This window comes from Cygnus olor, chromosome 2 (genome assembly GCF_009769625.2).
Source record: "Cygnus olor isolate bCygOlo1 chromosome 2, bCygOlo1.pri.v2, whole genome shotgun sequence".
Taxonomy (NCBI): Eukaryota; Metazoa; Chordata; class Aves; order Anseriformes; family Anatidae; genus Cygnus; species Cygnus olor.
In genome coordinates, this window is record NC_049170.1 from 120,776,817 (window position 1) to 120,794,428 (window position 17,612).

General features: G+C 41.9%; 1 long non-coding RNA gene across 1 annotated transcript; it reads right to left on the bottom strand.

Annotated features, from left to right (window-relative positions):
• Positions 1 to 4,666: 4,666 nt before the first annotated feature.
• On the bottom strand, positions 4,667 to 15,558 carry LOC121064322. The gene is made up of 3 exons (XR_005816457.1): positions 15,474 to 15,558; positions 10,727 to 10,889; positions 4,667 to 5,429 (listed from the first exon to the last, which is right to left on the bottom strand). It is a non-coding gene; the product is annotated as an uncharacterized LOC121064322 (long non-coding RNA).
• Positions 15,559 to 17,612: the final 2,054 nt, after the last annotated feature.

The window sequence follows — 17,612 nt, forward strand, 5'->3', positions numbered from 1 at the left end:
TGGAATCTCTAAAGAAATTGTTCCTGCCAGTGCTGTGGTTTTCATTTTGTTACCGGCAGAAAGAGTTTTTGTTGCAGTCCTAGCTTTGTCTCTGAGTAGCTTTCTGTTTGGTAATTAAGCTGAGATTTCAGAGAGAAAAAGGTTTTGCCTTTCTCGTGTTTGCTGCTCTGCTAGAGTTAGACCAACTTACACCAGCAGGGAGTGAACATTTCTCCCCAGGCACACAATAACATATTTTAAACAGTTCAGGATGCTGTGGGGTTCATTCATTCACTGGAGAAGTGTCTCAATTTTGAAACACCAGCTGGAAAAGAGACATCCTGTTTTGGCTTTTTACAAGTAGTTCTTCTAGGTCTTTCTGCTCTTGTAAGTAAAGTGAATCCAAGAGTAGAAGCTGGTTATCTCTTCCTGTGACCTCTATGTACTCATCTTGCTTTTCGATAGGTTACAAAACAAGGTAAGTTTGTGCACAGTCTCCGTCGAGATGCAGCACTGGGATGCAGGCTTTTAGTGATTCACAAAGCAGAAGGGTGCTCACTGCCAGCTCGCTCGACGAGCTCTTGATAGAAATCTTTGAAAAGCACTGGGGAAAAAAGTAGCAAGTCCAGAGATTTATTCTGCTGTCACTGGTGTGGATCGGGACACGCACTGACAAAATCTGTGTAACCTGATGTGCGGACAAAATGAAGCCTGTCAGGTTGCTCTTTATGGATGTAGATTGTCCAGACTGGGCCACGAATACACGTGGTCATCTGAGTAATGTGGTAATCACTTCACACAATGAGATTATAGACCTTGTTTGCAGATACGGGCTGTTTGCACAGTTTTGAGTCACTGGTTCAATACTTCTGCCCTAAGCTGAGGGACTCATAGATGTGGGTGCATGTTAGATGCAACTCATTAAGCTGTAATCTTTATTATCAGATGCTGCCTTTGCTTCAATTGCAGGAGGGTTTCTGATATGTATTTTTCCACCTTCCCGATCCATCTGACTTTTTGTAGCCATGCAGAAACAAGCGAACAGAAAAGCTAAAACAGGAGGCCTTACACAAAGACTCAATAAATTCTGCCAGCCAGACTGACTCTCCAAATTGTAGAGCAAGGCATCAAAGGCATTCGTTCCTACATGCTACTGGTGTGCCGTGAAGCTCTCCGTATTCACAAGGCACCTTTTGGAGTGACCGCAAGATTCATATATGGGACTTTCCACCCAACCATGCTGAGTTTACAGAAATGTATCTTACTTGCAAACCATGTCTTTCGGCCTGTAAAGAGAATGGCACAGAAACACCCAAAGGACAACAACAACAGAGCCAAAAATCTACTGCATATCATGGTTTTAGGGACCTTTGAAAATTAATTTTCCAGGTCTACATGTGTTATTTTATTTTCCTGAGGCTGAGTCACTGTCAGGAAAGAAAAAAAGAGCTTTTGTAAATTCATTACTGAAAAGAAATATACTCCAGACTGTCACATCTTGGCTTTAGTGCTGGAAGGAGAGAGGAACAAAATCCATTGAGGAGACTGACAAAAGCCTTCACATAGGTAGTGATACGCATGCCACATGCTGTTAACCACAGAGCTGGAGATGTTACCTGTTTGTTGAGCAAAAGAAGGAAGATATGTGGCTGAGAGCTTTCCACCCGGGGCTGGGATGTGCTGCCTACAGCACCTGTTCAGCCTCATGCTGTGCAGCCTGTCTGCTGCACCTGCGAGGTCTGGGGAGGCTGCAGAGTCGGGACAAAAATCCCCATTGTATGGCAACTGCTGTCAGCTCTCATGGCAGCACCCGGAGCCAGGAGGGGGTGAGACAGAGGGTAAGAAGAAGCAGCACAAAGAGGAAGAAGAAAACCCATTTGGTGTTCTACAAATGCTGATAAAATAAAATTGAATGCCAGGAAAAGAAAATGTACAATTGAAACAGATGCTTCTGGCAGCCCAGAGCTCAGGTAAGCATGTGGTGGCAGGCGAGCCTCAAGCCGCATCATCTCACACAACAGGCATCATTCTTCATTACTGTTGTTGTTTACTGCATTGGTTGACAAAATGTCTTATGCACATGAATAATCAAGTTAAACAGATGGGAAAAAATCCTGCTCTGTGCATCAAAGACTTAATTAATGAGATCTTTGTTATTCATTTCACAGTAGCAATAACACCTGAAGTTGCTGACGATCACCCAGGTTTAGATTCCTGGGATCAGCTATTGGGACAGATTTTCTATAAAGCTTGGCAGCGAAACTCGGAATTGACCTAAAACCACCTACTACAGACTTCAGACCTGCATTGCTTTAGAAGAAAGACTGTCTACGTTTTGGAAACCTGACTCAATCCACCGCACAATTTTGACGACTGTCCGCAGCCAAACTTGGCATTGGGCAAAGTCTAAGATGTTAGCATATATTATCAAGTCCCCTTCTGTTTTCTTCTGTGGCGGTAATGTTCAGACTATTTAAGAAAAAGAAATATCTGTCATCTTGGCAACGTAGATGACTTTGAATCTCGGTTCTCCACTCCTCCCTGAACATCTGAATTTTTCTCTGAAGCTGGTTCAGTGACATAGTTCAGCTGGCACTGACAACTTCTGAAAGAAGTTGTAAAGCTTGACGAGAACAGCATAAAGAGGATTATATCAGCCTTGGAAGTATAAATATCTCTGAAGACATTAATGTTGGAAATAAACATCTCTGTGTGTGCACATGTATAAACATATAATATTTATACATACATAATAAACATGTAATAGACAGTTATTTTCTGGGCAATATCACACACCTTGACACTACCCTTTCACATACAAGTTTTCTGATTCTTTCCTTGAAAAAAGATTTCTCAAATTTCCTTCCATATATGAACTTTGAATTTGTATTGCATATCCAACATTAAATTAAAATTGACATTTCTGTGCCACCTGCGATGCAAGGATTGCTGTCAGGGACTGTTAACCAATTTAATGCTATACTGAGTTAGAAACAAAAAGGAAAACTGTGAAGCTTTTTATCATGAAATTTAATACTGCATTTAGAGGAGAAGTATATTTTGTTTCTAGGCCCACTGAGTCTTTTGAATGCTTTCCTGGAGAAAAAAAAAAAATGCAAATGCATCTTTTTATTTTTCTTTTTTTTTTTTTTCAGATGTTGATAAATTTCTTTGTTTTCTCCAGTCAAAATGTTCTTTGCAGGATTTTTTTTTCCATGTCTTTTCCAGTTGGGGCATTGTCAAATGCCCACAGATGTTTCTTTCCCCACTGCGGTGGTGCAGTATCTCATGGTATTCATGAGGGCTACTAAGGAGCCTCCATATGAATCTGGTTGCTAGCATTTCAGTCGTATTGTGACATGACTCATGATTGTTTCCCAGAAATTGGGGAATGGGGAAAAAGGAGAAAATTCTTTAATTAAAAGACATCAGGTAAAAAGCAGTGTTTTGTTTTTGTTGTGGTAAAAATATAAAGTCACATTTTACAGATGTAAATGTAGAACCCTGAAATACTGACACATTCTCTTATCACACACAATGCTGAGGTTCTCTTTCAAATCACTTTAAAACTGCAATTAAAAATGTACAAAAAAAATTTCAAAAAAAAACAAAAAATAGCCTCTCTTGCTGTGGCAATGCTTTCTGGTGACAGAGGATCTAGAAAAGAAATATGTATTTTTTTGGGTGGGTGCTGTTGGTGCCATCACTCTCCTCCAATGTGAGGAGCTCACCTCTAGGGCATGGGAGGGCAACCATCCCATTCCCTCTCATTACAGGGACCTGCAAACAACTCTGCTTTTCCGGCATACACAGCCTCAGAAATGAAACCCAGCTGATGGGCATTGATGTTTCCTTCAATAAAGTCACAGTTCCTCATGGCTGTGGTCTGGCTGTTTTTTGGTGGAAGGAGAGAGGGTGTGAGGAGCTTTGTGGCTTTTCTTACTCTCGGCTGTTAGAGCTGTCGCCAGGTCCCCCTCATGTAGCTTCTGACAGGCCACACAGGTGGCATCTGGCCTTAGGAAGGGAACATGTCCATTGCGTGAAGTATTGGCCTGCATGGCTAAGGAGTCAGACCTGGGCCTTACTCCCAGAGTGCAGGCTCTGGCCTGGCCTCCCATAAATCATGTCGTCCTCCTCAGATAGCTTTTGCCCCACAACCTAGCAATGATATACCTTCCTCAAAATGGTGGCAAGTTGGCTGCAAAAAGGTAGCAACTGATTTTAAATCCCTGATATACATACAGCCTGCTGCCTGCAAGATTTTTCTGGGGCGTCAGAAATCTGTTGTCTACCAACCCGCCCCAATTTCCTTGGACAAATGTTCCCATTAAACTTTATTGTTTTCTAGTTTTAGGTCTTCACATCTGTGTCCACGGTGCAGCTGAAACATCTGTTCTTCACTTTTGCAGCTGGAAGCTGGAGTCCCTTTCCCTCCTACATGTAGTGTAAAAAAGGTGCCAGTTATGTTTGAATTGGGTCTGGGAGAATTCTCATTATTCTCCCCCACCCCACTCCCCCAAAAGAAAAAGACTTTACACCTTGCCTGTTGTGATTATAGTGAACAGGCATCTGTTCTGCCCCTAAGGGAGCAGTGACAACCCGCTTGGCCAGAAATAATGTGCTAAAGATTGGGACATCCAGATCTCAGTGAAAAGGAGAACAGAAATGAAATTAATTTTGTTTTGGCTTTCTCTTTATTGAGTATATAATTCTCTTGTCACATCCTTTAGCTATATGCTTCACCCCTCGGGCTTTAAGTCTTAATTTTACTGAAATCTCTTGCTCACAACCTTCCTGCAGGCAGGGCTGAAACACTGCACGGTGGAGCAATGCACCAAAACTAATGGAAAACAGAATTGTATTTTCAGGCTTCAACATGGGGCCTGGAAAAACTATTTGACACCACGGGTTGTGCAGCTGCTGGGGAAAAGTGCTTTTGTGCCAAGAGAAATGTTCCCAAACTGCTGCTGGCCCTTGTTAAGGCTGAATGTATTTCTAGCTCTGAGTGTAGTGAATATTTGGTGACAAGCGTTGATGACAGCTTTTTAGGTGTTACAGCTTTAGAGGCAGAAAGAGTTCTGAGCAATTGCTTACTCCATAGGCTAGATCCATCTTGTTTGATAAGTGGAGGTGAAGATTTATAAGCAAAATGGTAGGAGTCCAAAGGCCTTTAGGAACTGAAGGGTGGCAAAAAATAATTTCTGTGAGCCTTTGGTGTTCTGTCCCAGTGTTGAGGATTTTATCATTTTCTCATGCCTTAAATATTACTTTAATGAGAATAACTTTTGTTGTTGTTGTTGCTGTTGCTGCTTATGTGTAGTATCATTGTGCTGTAACTACTAAGTCTTTGTTTTTGTCCAGAGATGGAAGGAGCAGGCTTGTCTGGTATTATGTCCACTTAGCATAGGATCACAAAATTACCAAAACTGGATTCTCAACAGAGTTCCTTTCTGCAATAAAATAAAAGATAAAGTTCATAGGTGACTAAGTGGACAAGATTTCAAGCCATTTTCTCTTCCTTTTGCTGCACTTATTTTTGTTGAAAAAAAGATTTCCCACCATTATGCTCTCTGAATTGCCCTGTCAGAGAACTCTTTTTAGCTGTATTTTACCAAATGTCTAATAGATGCTGAAACCTTCAGCCAAGAGAGCCTGGCCTTTGTGGCTGCATACATACATACACAGATCTCAGCCAGTCTCTGCTGAGTACAATACCATAAAACCACAAAATGTTCAGTTTCCAAGGAAACAGTGAGCTCCACTTTTTGACAAATGTACACAATTTATTACTCATTTCTACAACCACACTGGTTTCTAACCATTTTTCTGCAGCTAGAATAGTATGTTTTCTAACACAAAACGAGAGAAGCTGGCTCTTGCTGTAGGACAGAGCTTTCTCCGGGATCACCACGGTTTCACCCTGTCAGCGGATTTCACTTGTTCGTGAACCTCACGAGAAATGGTGTTGGATGCGTGTGGTTCAGAGGTGACCTCCAGAGGAAGTCAGCCAGCTGGTGGTCCAGTGACCTTGGGCCGCCTATCTAAGGGTGTGCTGATAAGCCCTCTCTGAGATTTCCAAAAGCTCTTAGGAACCTCTTTCACTTTGAAATCAACTCATTACCACAGCTGCAGCCTGTCAGGGAAGTGAAGTGAGAGCTAACAGAAAAATCTTTCCCTCTATTATTTGGATGTGCCAAGGGGAAAAGTATGGCACTTGTTCTTCCCACCTCTCCCCACCTCACACCAGAGGAGTGCTTAAGTGCTCGAGAAAGTACACATATGGGTGGCCTGAGAGCCACTCTGCACTAATGTCACCACCACTGCCAAGAGCATTTGCTGAGATTATTGGAGATCACTCAGGTTGGAAAATTGTTTGACGGTGGAAGTACTTTATTCTACCAAAAAATGCCAAAACCAGGAAGGTCCAGACAGGCAAAGCATTGGGCAGTTGTGGTGAACCTTTCATCTCACTTCTGGCTGTGTTTTAAAAAGCCTTGGATTTATTTTTTTTTTCTTGCTGGATCTCTGATGGTGCCAACACCTTGCCATAGATGTCCCATGGGTGCCCTGACCACTCCTCCTGTTCTGAAGTCACAGAATCACACAGAATCACAGAATGGTTGCGGCTGGAAGGGACCCGAACTCGTGTTCAGGAGCCCCTGCCCCAGGGACAGGGCAAAGTAGACAGCATGGGATTTTATCTGTTGGCTGAGTGGTGATGAAAGTGGCTCTCACTGGTCAGACTGGTCAGACTCACCAGCAAAATACAGGCAGAGTGATGCATGATGTTTCCCCAAGGCAAGCATCTGCACACAGAGTAACACTTTGAAGCCTGGTATATGGACAGTCAGAACAAAACTGTGCATCTGAAACCACTGAGAGATAATTGAAATAGCCACAGAGAGTCCTCCGCCAGGCTCTGAAAGCCTGACTTTTAGAGGCTCATAGTGCCTGAAAGAAATGCTTCAGGCTGAAGCAAGGCTTATTTTTATGCCCTTTTACAGTACAGAACATAAACACTCTCAGTAAGGCGACTTACATATTTAGCACTTGTGGTGAAATGGAGGACGAGGAAGCCATTAGCTGGCACATGCTGCATCCCTGCTGGAGCAGCGCAAAACTGTGGATTGCATTAAGGGCAGACACAAGAGGACTGTGCTTGAAAACCCCAGGGTGAATACTGTAGGATCTGCTTACCCTGAAGGGTTGAATGGCAAGCAGATAACACACATTTTACCCAGCGGCATTGCTGCAGATTTAGAAAGCCACAGTTCTAATTTCAGTTGTGAGCAGAAAGGTTTAGAAGAGAGCTACAAGGCTACAGTTTTTATCTAGATAAGAATTGGACTGTCATTTGGCTTTAAGGCTTAGGGACAAATGAGAGTTATAACTGGAAGTTCAGGTTTTTAATTAAGTTGCTGATATCCCATAACTGAGCCTGCTAAGTTCTCAGATCACCATGCCAGAAATTATACATTTCCGTTGTTGTTGACCATACAAGAATGGGCAGTCCCGGTCAGTCCTGGCCAAAACAGAAAAAGAGACACCTCCAAGCATCCCTCTTAGCCCCAAACCAGCACAAATTCCTATCTGAGAACTCCATACTCTACAAAGTGAGCAAAATGGTGGAGGTTCTGGAGGTTCTAGGTTTCAAGTCTGGTCTGTCTCTAATTGTCATAGATCAGGACTACCATACACTGATTTCATGCTGATGGAAGCTTTCAAAGTGCCATCACTTCTGATTAAATTTCCTCCTTTTTCTCTTGAGCAGCAACCCAGGCTGTTTTCCCAAGAAATGCACAACTCAGCTGCGTACTATCTATGATCAATCATGAACAGCCTAGCAAAAAAACAGTTAAAATTTTCCTCGGGCCTCAGACTGTGGAGGACCTGCCATTGCTACCATTAAGGTAACAGCAACTGGCATCACAAAAATATACTTTTATTATACTTCCGTTTATGGTACAAAAATATGATATTTTTTGAGTTTCAGCATGATCTGTTGGTTTTGTTGTTGTTTTGTTTGTTTGTGAGAATTGGATCTTTTAATTAGGTTAATTGCTTTCTTCTTTAAGTTTATATACACTGAATTTAATCAATGTACCACTAAATTTGATAAAGCTCTGTGTGACCCATCCTGTTTTTTTTCATAACAGATGGTACCTGAGGAGGAAGTTGGACTAGATGACCCCCAGAGGTCCTGAATTTTCCCATTATCCTAAAGAACTCTAGGAAAGCTGTGATGAGAAGTTTGGAACCTGAACACCCATATTGCTCTAATGTCACCACAGCGAGCAGACCTTGCATCATTTTGGGGCACTGCAATCTCTCAGAAAAGAAAGAAAATTTAAATGACACAGTGGCTGACAAATATACAGCCTATTGTCTTTCTTCATATTGTCATTATTATTTGCAGTCATGTTTTCTAATGACTATATAAGATAATTGTATCAAGTTCAATTCAAGGCAATTGCCTCATGCCATGCAAATATTGTTTTACAGTAATAAAAAGTAATTTTTGGAAGCTCACAAATAACTGTCTCAAGTTATTCCAAAGCCAAATTGAAGTGTTAATGTGGTTAGTGAAAATGATTTTGAATTAGCCACATTATTAGCTTTTCAAGAGACAAAGAGAAATTGGAATTCTCGTGGGTTAAAGGATTTGGCTGTGAGAAAATATTTGCTCAGGCACAAGAATGTCATTAAGGGGATGAGGAAGTGATGCTGGATATGTTGCTTTATCTCACTCCATGATTTTGTTTCTAAAGCTTTATTTGCCTACCAGGATACAGAGGGGCATCGGTAAAACATGGCTGAAAAAATATCTGTCTAACAAAATCAAAATATTAATTGGCTGGGACTCAAATAAAATTCAGACCCAGAAGTGGTCAGAAATATATACCTTTTTCATGTGCAAAAATTATTTTGACATACTCTTTAAAAATGCTAATGGAGTGACAAATTCTGGAAGAAAAGATCCTAAAAATCAACGATCAGAGCAAAAAAGGAGGCCCTGCTATGTATCCCAATAGCTCATGAAGATACAGGTTAATTTTGAACTGACCTAAACCAGAATGTTGACCACAAATAAAATCTTAGAAGATAATGTTTTTTTATTACTAGTGGTAGATCAAAACATTGTAGAAATAATATTATTACCTCCTTCCCCCATGCTCTCCCCAGTAATTTTCAGAAGTACATTTTCTATTCAGAGACACTTCTAAAAAAGAATAAAATAAAAATTGCTGACTAGCTCTCTATACTGGAAAGGAGTCCATTCTGGCAACACTTTCTTCCATCCCCTGACAGTTTTAACGCTGTGCCAGGAAATGGGGTCGCATACATTTATCCATGCTGGTCCTGTGCCATCATGGCATTATAGATGCTAGAAGGTCAAATAAATACTAAGCCTTCTTGTAACAGCCTCATCCTGTCATGTGAATAAAGTGGAGTTTATAATTTCATTTTAAATAATGAAATTAGCTGATCACCCTGTTGTTTGAACCCTGCTGAAGAAGTCAGTTAGTGTTATCACAAATGTGAGTGATGGATGAAATAAACAGCGGGAGAACAGAGATGGCATTTCTTTTCTTTCTTTCTTTCCTTTTTTTTTTTTTTTTTTTTTTAATGCGGAAAAGAGAAGAAGATGTTCTCCAGCTGTGTAGAAAGAGTTCAAATCGCAATCACTACCCCATTTTGCACAAACCACTGGATTCTTTGGAGGGCTGGTTAGTATTCGGATAGTTAATGAAGAGCAAAGGAAAATTACTATTTTTACTAAAGACATACTTCATTTTGCTGGCTGGAGTTAGCTTATATTGCTGGGAAATGTGTCATACTCAATTTGTTCCTATAAAGCGGGGGAGATAAAGTAGTTTGAAGTATTACAAGCTAAGCTTTACAGTGGGGTGTAACTCTTAAACTCCCTTGGAAAAAGAGGGGAGTTATGATAATTTGGAAAGTTCCTCATGAGTTCTGGTTGATATTAAGAAATTGATGTGCCATGAATTACTGTTCTAATCTGCCATTTGATTATGGGACTGCATGCTCTGTAGGATCATTGCGGTTCCATATTTTCATTTCCGATGGTGGTAGGCTGGTGGCTGAAACTGGGGGAATTTGGCCTAAAAATGTGTGAATTCAGAGAACAGAATCTCTGCCCAGGAGAAAGGAGAGGCACTAATGGTCTCAGTTGCATCAGGCCAGACTCATCCCATATTCTGCGTCTTAGCATGGCGTCAGAGAGAAAAAAAAAAAAAAAAAAAAAAGCCATGGGAAGGGTGCAGTAATACTTTCCCACAATACTTTGAGTTGCAGAAGCAATCTGACTTGCCTCGGGGCAATTCTCCCCTCTGAAAACCTGCTGCATGCTAATGCAGCCAAGGAACATACATAGGATCCTGTTATTTTTTATTTAGGTATGCAGACTGCCTGTGTACAAAGCCATGGTCCCCAGCCTGCGGCTGGTGATCAACAAGTTGTTTACCTGGCCTCTGACCTTGCTTGCAGAGACAGGAAATAAAGAAGTTAATTTGGAAATTTGCAAGGGAATTCGCAGGGGAGCTCAGAGGGGAAGGAGATGCTTGCGGCATGATATGTGGTCAGCACAAAACGTGTTGCTCAAGAGCTACGGGAGTCCAAAAGGAGACCTACTCGGCAGTATCTGCCGAAACTAGTCTTTGTCTTTCCATGAGGCATTTCTAAATCCTTGTAGAGCTTCTCAGCTTGTTTGCTTTCACTACCATACCTCTCTGGTATGGTATGACTGGCAGGGATGACTGGAATTGGAGGCTGCATTACAGGCTGAGCTCCGGCAAGGGATTAGTTTAACTACTGAGAAGTCCAGGAGGTCAGCCCGGGTGCTGGGAATCTGATGATCCTGGGCTGGGAAACTGCAGTTCTGCAAAAAGCTACCAGAGAGGTCACAAAGTGGGTAAAAGAGCAGGACAATGTTTGCATCCCAGCACAGTGAGACCAAATTTCTTAGGTTTGAGTAGCTGTAACAGAGCCACCAGTTAAGTGGTAGAAGATTTTGTGCCATCTGGGTTTGCACAGTCTCATGAACCACTGTTGCCTGCCCCTATGAGGATGTTTCTTAGGAGGATTTGAGAAAGGTTGTGTGTTATTAAAATTCAGGTGGCACTGGGCTTTATCAACTGTTAAAAAAATTATCAAGCCATGGCTCATCAATACTCACAGCAGGCAGTGCTGTGGGCTTCTGCTCAATTTCAGATAATAGCAATGTTGCCACCATATTAGCGTGAAAGATGGATGTGAATTAGAATATGATTAATCATTGTTGGCCTTGTTTGGCTGATGCATGTTTGCTTTTTAGGTAATATATATGTATGACTTTGTTGGATGCACAAATACCTATTATGCATGTACAGCCACACAATTTCTTTCAGGTTTAGTTAAATAGAATGAATCATTTTGAAGGGAGTCAGGCACTTTGAATACTTTACACTGACATCACAGACAAGAACAAAACTTAACAGTATGCCCACACATCATGTGTATGCAATTTTTAGCAGCATTCTTTTTTATTATCAAAAGCAACCACAGGTGATTTAAATCATTGACATATTACAAAGATTCCATGTACTTTTGCTTATCTCTATTCCTATAGTGTTTTTTTTTTCAGTCGTGGAAAGGTGAAAGAAAGGCAAGAGTTGTATTTAGTGAGACCCTGATTCTTCAGAACCTTTATAAATACCATTTTTCTGACAAAGATCTACACAATAATGGTGTAAAACACAAATCTACTTCTTCATGCCTGAAACAGACTGACAAGGAAATAAAACTCAGATGGTTTTCCATTTCTTTTCGGGTCTTACCAGTACCCTTGGCTGGGTAGATATTTAAATATGGATTTGCAAATAGATATTTCCATGAGGCTGTAGCATCTATGAATTTTGAAAACAGGAAGTTTATGTAGAGGTGAAAAATATCAAAAGCTGCTTCAGGCTCTGTGGTGTCCACTTATATAACCTAAAGAATTTTTCCAGCTCTCTGGATTCAATGTGTATCTTCTCCTTTGAATATGATTGTAGGCAAACTGGTTCTGATCTTTATATTACCAGTCAGCAAAAGCCTCTGAGCAGTTCTAAGGTGCTATGTAGTTGTGCATCCAGCCTTTTGGTGGAAAGCTAAAATATTCTGATAGTACTTATCAGAGTTCAGTTTCAGGTACCTAAAACCCTACTCTACCTATAGGTCAAAGTCTCAGAAAAAAAAAAAAAAAAAGTCTTTGATGTGACATAGCCTGGTCTTTAGGAAAAAGAAGCATGTGTTTCAAGAGAATCTCAAGGGATGAATCTCAGATGAAGATTTGGACTCATACAGGCAAATGTTAGCTGAAGTCACTCGAACTGCAGCTTTCTTGAGCAACATGGATATTTTCAGTGGAAAAAAAAAATCTTCTGTGGAAAACAGCTTTAGGCTCATAGATAAATTTGAAAATTGTATTTGTATTAGTCCCTCATGCCCAAACCAACCCTTTCAGAATGAACCCTGGCCTTTGACTTTCTCAGCAACATCCATACATACCTTTCGCTGCTGCAGCCACAGCTGTGAGGAGCAGCAGTGAGACTCAAGCCAAGCCAAGAAGACTGGACAAAAAGTCACATTCTCTAGTTTTGTACTGAAGAACACTTCACTTTTCTTGGCAACAACCCTAGGACTTTAAGACTTACTGTTGCCTTTCTGAGCTTTAGCTAGGATACTCATGAGAGGAACCACACCATAACCAGTGAGACAGGAACTCAGAAATGCTGAGCTGTTTCACCAGCCCAGAATCTTTATTTCAATCCACCAGTTTCTCCCCACCCAAGTTATAATGATATTTCCTAATCCTCTCTTCCAGGAGGTGGAGACTTAAATGTTGTCTGGAGTTCCTGACAAGATCAGTTATCATTTCTAATATCCTTGTTCTGCTAAATTTCCATTTCCTGGATGGATGTGTGAAGGGTGTATATTCTTGTGTACGTGTATGTGTAACTGCACATGAATGTTACAGTTCTTCAGGCCATATAGTTATATGTCTCCACATGTGTTTAACTTCCCCTGATGTTAATGGAAGATATAAATGCCTTTGTGGAAAGATGTTTTAGAGAAAGGAATGTTTACCTAAGTGGATGTCACGGTTTTGGCTGGAATGGAGTTTATTTTCTTTGTAGAGGCTTGTATGATGCTGTGGTTTGTATTTTTGATGAAAGTAGTGTTCATAACACAGCAATGCTTCACCTGTTGCAGAGCAGTGCTTACACAGAAACAAGGACTTTCAAGCTCCTCGTGCTGCCCTGCCAGGGAGGAGGCTGGGGGTGCACCAGGAGCTGGGGGGGAACACAGCCAGGACACCTGGCCCAGGCTGGCCAAAGGGAGGGAATTATAGAAGAGCTTGGGTTGGAAGGGACCTTAAAGATCCCCTAGTTCTAACCCCCCTACCATGGGCAGGGACACCTCCCACCAGACCAGGTTGCCCAAAGCCCCATCCAGCCTGGCCTTGAACACCTCCAGGGATGAGGCATCCACAGCTTCTCTGGGCTACCTGTGCCAGTGCCTCACCGCCCTCTGAGTGAAGAATTTCTTCCGTATATCTAATCTAAATATACCCTCTTTTAGTTTAAAGCCACTTGTCCTGTCACTACACTCCCTGACAAAGAGTCCCTCCCCAGCTTTCCTGTGGGCCCCCTTTAGGTACTGGAAGGCCGCTGTAAGGTCTCCCCAGAACCTTTTCTTCTCCAGGCTGAACAACCCCATCTCTCTCGGCCTGTCTTCACAGAAGAGGTGCTCCAGCCCCCTGATCACCCTCGTGGCCCTCCTCTGGACTCACTCCAACAGCCTGACATCCTTCTTTTGTTGGGGGCCCCAGACCAGGATGCAGCACTCCAGGTGGGAACTCACAAGTGCAGAGTACAGGGAGACAATCACCCCCCTTGACCTGCTGGCCATGCTTCTTTTGATGCAACCCAGGATATGGTTGGCTTTCCGGGCTGCAAGCGCACTCAGCCAGCTCATGTTGAGCTTCTCAATATAACATACCATGTGGCATCATGCTCAGCAACAAAAGCTAGGATAAGAAGGAGGAAGGGGAACACTGGGAGTGATGATGTTTGTCTTCTCAAGAAACTGTTATGCATGTTGAGCTCTGCTCTCCTGGAAGTGGCTGAACATCTGCCTGCCAATGGGAAGTAGCAAATGTATTCCTTGTTTTCCTTTGCTTACACATGCAGCTTTTGCTTTACCTCATAAACTGTCCTTATCTCAACCCATGAGTTCTCACAGTTTTACCTTTCTGATTCTCTCCCCCATCCCACCTGGGGAGTGTAAGCAAGCAGCTGTGTGGTACTCAGCTGCCTACTGAGGCTAAACCACAGCAGTGGACTTTTCCTGTTGATACATTTTATCACATTTCTATAAAAACATTTATTACTGTGGGAAATTATCAGAAAATCGTCTTAATGACCTTATCTAAAATCTGTTTCAGACTGCGTAATCAGTGAGTAGTTGAGAGAACCAGAAAGATCTCAGCTTTCTAAAAGCATAGGGCCTCTTTGGTTTAATCACATGCACTGCTGCAATGTGGGCAACCCCCAAAGGCAGAACAACCGTGGCCTTAGCACCGCATCCCGGCACAAGTCTGGTGCCACTCATGATCCCTGCTAGTGTACAGGCACACAGAGCTCAGCAAGTGGGTTACGAAGCCCTTCCATGACCACAGATTGACCTTGTATTTAAGACAGCTGATCTCAAACCAGAATGTGCACAGCAACGCTCAACGTCATGCACTGGATTTAATAAATGTCATCAACAGACGTGAAGATGTATGGGAAACCACCATCCTTAAAAATTATTATATATATAAAAGAAGTTAATCAAACGGCAGTGACTTTAGTGCTAGGTTGACCACTGCAATTTAATGTTAATAACATATCCATTCTCTTTCATTTGCACTTCTAAATTGCAGTTTACTCTTTAGTTCAACCAGAATAAAATACTACACAGGAAGAAAATGCATTTCTGTCATAGCCTCCTTTGAACTCACACTATGAGTTATAGAAATTGTTAAAACCATTAGTGTGAACATTGTCTTTTTTGGATTTGTATATATCTTCCAGTGAGAAACTGAGAAGATTCTTTAGTATTCGGATACCGGAAAGATAACAAAAGAGAGAGAACATGAGGGAGTTGTATCATGAGGAAGCTGTGAAGTTGCATGGGGTTTGTGAACACTCAGTGGTTAATATGAAATAATAGGACTCCAGAAGTGGTTTTAAATGAATCTGAACTGTTTTTCTTCAAAATCTTTACACAGAGCAGTTAAAAGAACATGAGCTAGAACACCTACTTTGTACCTGTATCATCAACAAAAACACAATTTCCTGTAGACTACTGGAAATTTCAGGCAATTATAATTACAAGTCAGAAAGAAACCAGAGGCCAGCTGGACCCTGTGAAGTACTGAGTCACAGCCAGGTTCACATGGCACTCACCAGGGTCTTGTCCTGCTCCACTTCTCCTGGCCCACTGCTGCAGACTGCTGCTGTGAGTGAGCTGAGGCACACATTGTTCCTGGCTCAGCATCATTATCACCATGGTGATGGAGATATGGCAACAGGAATATGCTTTGTGATGGAGCACCCAGGGGTCTCCAGGGAGCAGAGGCAGAAGCAGAGGGACTCTGCCAAGGTCCCTCTGCTTGCCCAGGAAGCAGGTGCTGCAGTGTGGGCAAGCCCCAAAGGCAGCACAACGGTGGCCTTGGCACCGCATCTTGGCACAAGGCAGGTGCCATTCATGATCCCTACTAGTTTACAGGCACACAGAGCTCAGCAAGTGGGTTATGAAGCCATGCCATGATCACAGACTGACCTTTACAATGTGGATTGCCTGAGGGACAGACTTTGGGATCAGGCCACATGCTGCAACTTTCACTCAGACGTTTCCCCTTTGTATTTTCTGTCTTTTGCCATACACACTACTATACTTATACTGCTATGAAGGAGTAGTAAACACCAAGTAACATAGCTTTTGTACAGCTATAATTACCTGTTCCACCCAGGGCCTAGCACTGTCTTCCAAACATTCTTCAGTTGGGACCCTACTTCTGCTAATGGACCTTACTTTTGCTAGTCCATTATCCCAAAATACAAAACTTCATGTATACTAAGGTTCTTCTAAAGCCTGGAGAGTGAAAACTGTTTGGGGAGCTACAGCTCCATTCCTCTGCAGTACCAAACCAACTGCAAGTCCTTGTGGATCAGGCCTGTACTTGGTCACGTAACAGTTGTGTTCAAAACAACACATTCACCATGCACTATTTACTCTTTTGTGTCTCTTTGCATTCAAAATCTACTTTCTTTTTCTTTTTTTTTTTCCGTATTTTTTTTGTGTCTTAATTCATATGCTTTTCTTAGTCCCTTCTGTTTTCCTCTTTATTTTTCATATAGTGGATTCTTTTCCTCATAGCCACAGCTTATTCAATTTTAGCTTTTCCTCCTTTCTGTGCTTTTTCTCTCCTTTTAAATGCATATTTATCTTTTAATTAAATCACCAGGAGGCATATTTAGAGCCCCCAGGGTTCACTTTGAACTACAAAAAGGAAAAGGCCTACTCTGTGCTATAAACAAAATGTTAATTTGAATTAATTGAAGGAAATGCTTTGCCTGTGATAGACTTGTTTCTGAATAATTAATCATTTCAGCCAGAAGAGTAAACATTATGGCCCTGGATTTTGCTTCCGATTCTACCAATGTCAGTCTGGAACAGCTTTGCTGATATGAGCTGAATTATTCTTATTTTGATACTGGTTTGGGCAAAAACAAGGTCTGGCCCCAAATCATCATGGGGGAAACACCTTTTGGTCTGTGTCATATCTAAACACTGTGTGGTGCTATAGGTGCTCTCCCTGACACCTAGGGCCTCATTTTTAAGAGGAATGGCTTCCCTCCTCATTGCTGAAATGCGGTGGTAGACAGGGTAGGCAGCTGGGGTGGCTGGAACTCAAGAGCCTGTTGGCTGAAGGAGAACAAGCAATTGTTGGATGGCAAGATCCTACTTAGGGAAGGGCCCAGTGACCAGGAAAAGGCTGTGGGGAGTAGAGGGTAGGGGCATGTGCCACCAACCCTAACATGTCCCTTGGCTCCTCGCGGTATTGGCCTGAAGGTAACTCTGCCACGCAAGCCTCTGACTTGCGGTCCAGCCCCACATCTCCAATTTGAAAGAAGAAATAAGTAGCTTTTTCTGCTTTATTTATCCTTCCTGTGAATGCTGAATTCCTTGGCTCTTCACAAATATGATGTGGAAGAGAAGAAAGACTGAATAAAGCTGAGGGAGAGGAAGCTCCTCTAAAGAGCTCCTGGCTGAAACGTAAGGACTCTTTATTCCCTTCTACCCTGCACTTCTTTTACTGAAGACTGATAATCTGTTCTCCTTCTACATGAATATCCCTGCACAAGAGGGGCAATTGCATACCACTTTATATTACCTGAGAACCTAAATTGAAATAAATGCTACAAAGTCAGAAATTAACATTGACCAGTATTTGTGGCATTCACACACAGAGAAAGCATATCAACAGAGACAGAAATAACAGAAGCTATCTCAGATATGTAACAGGTGTTTTACTGTATGAT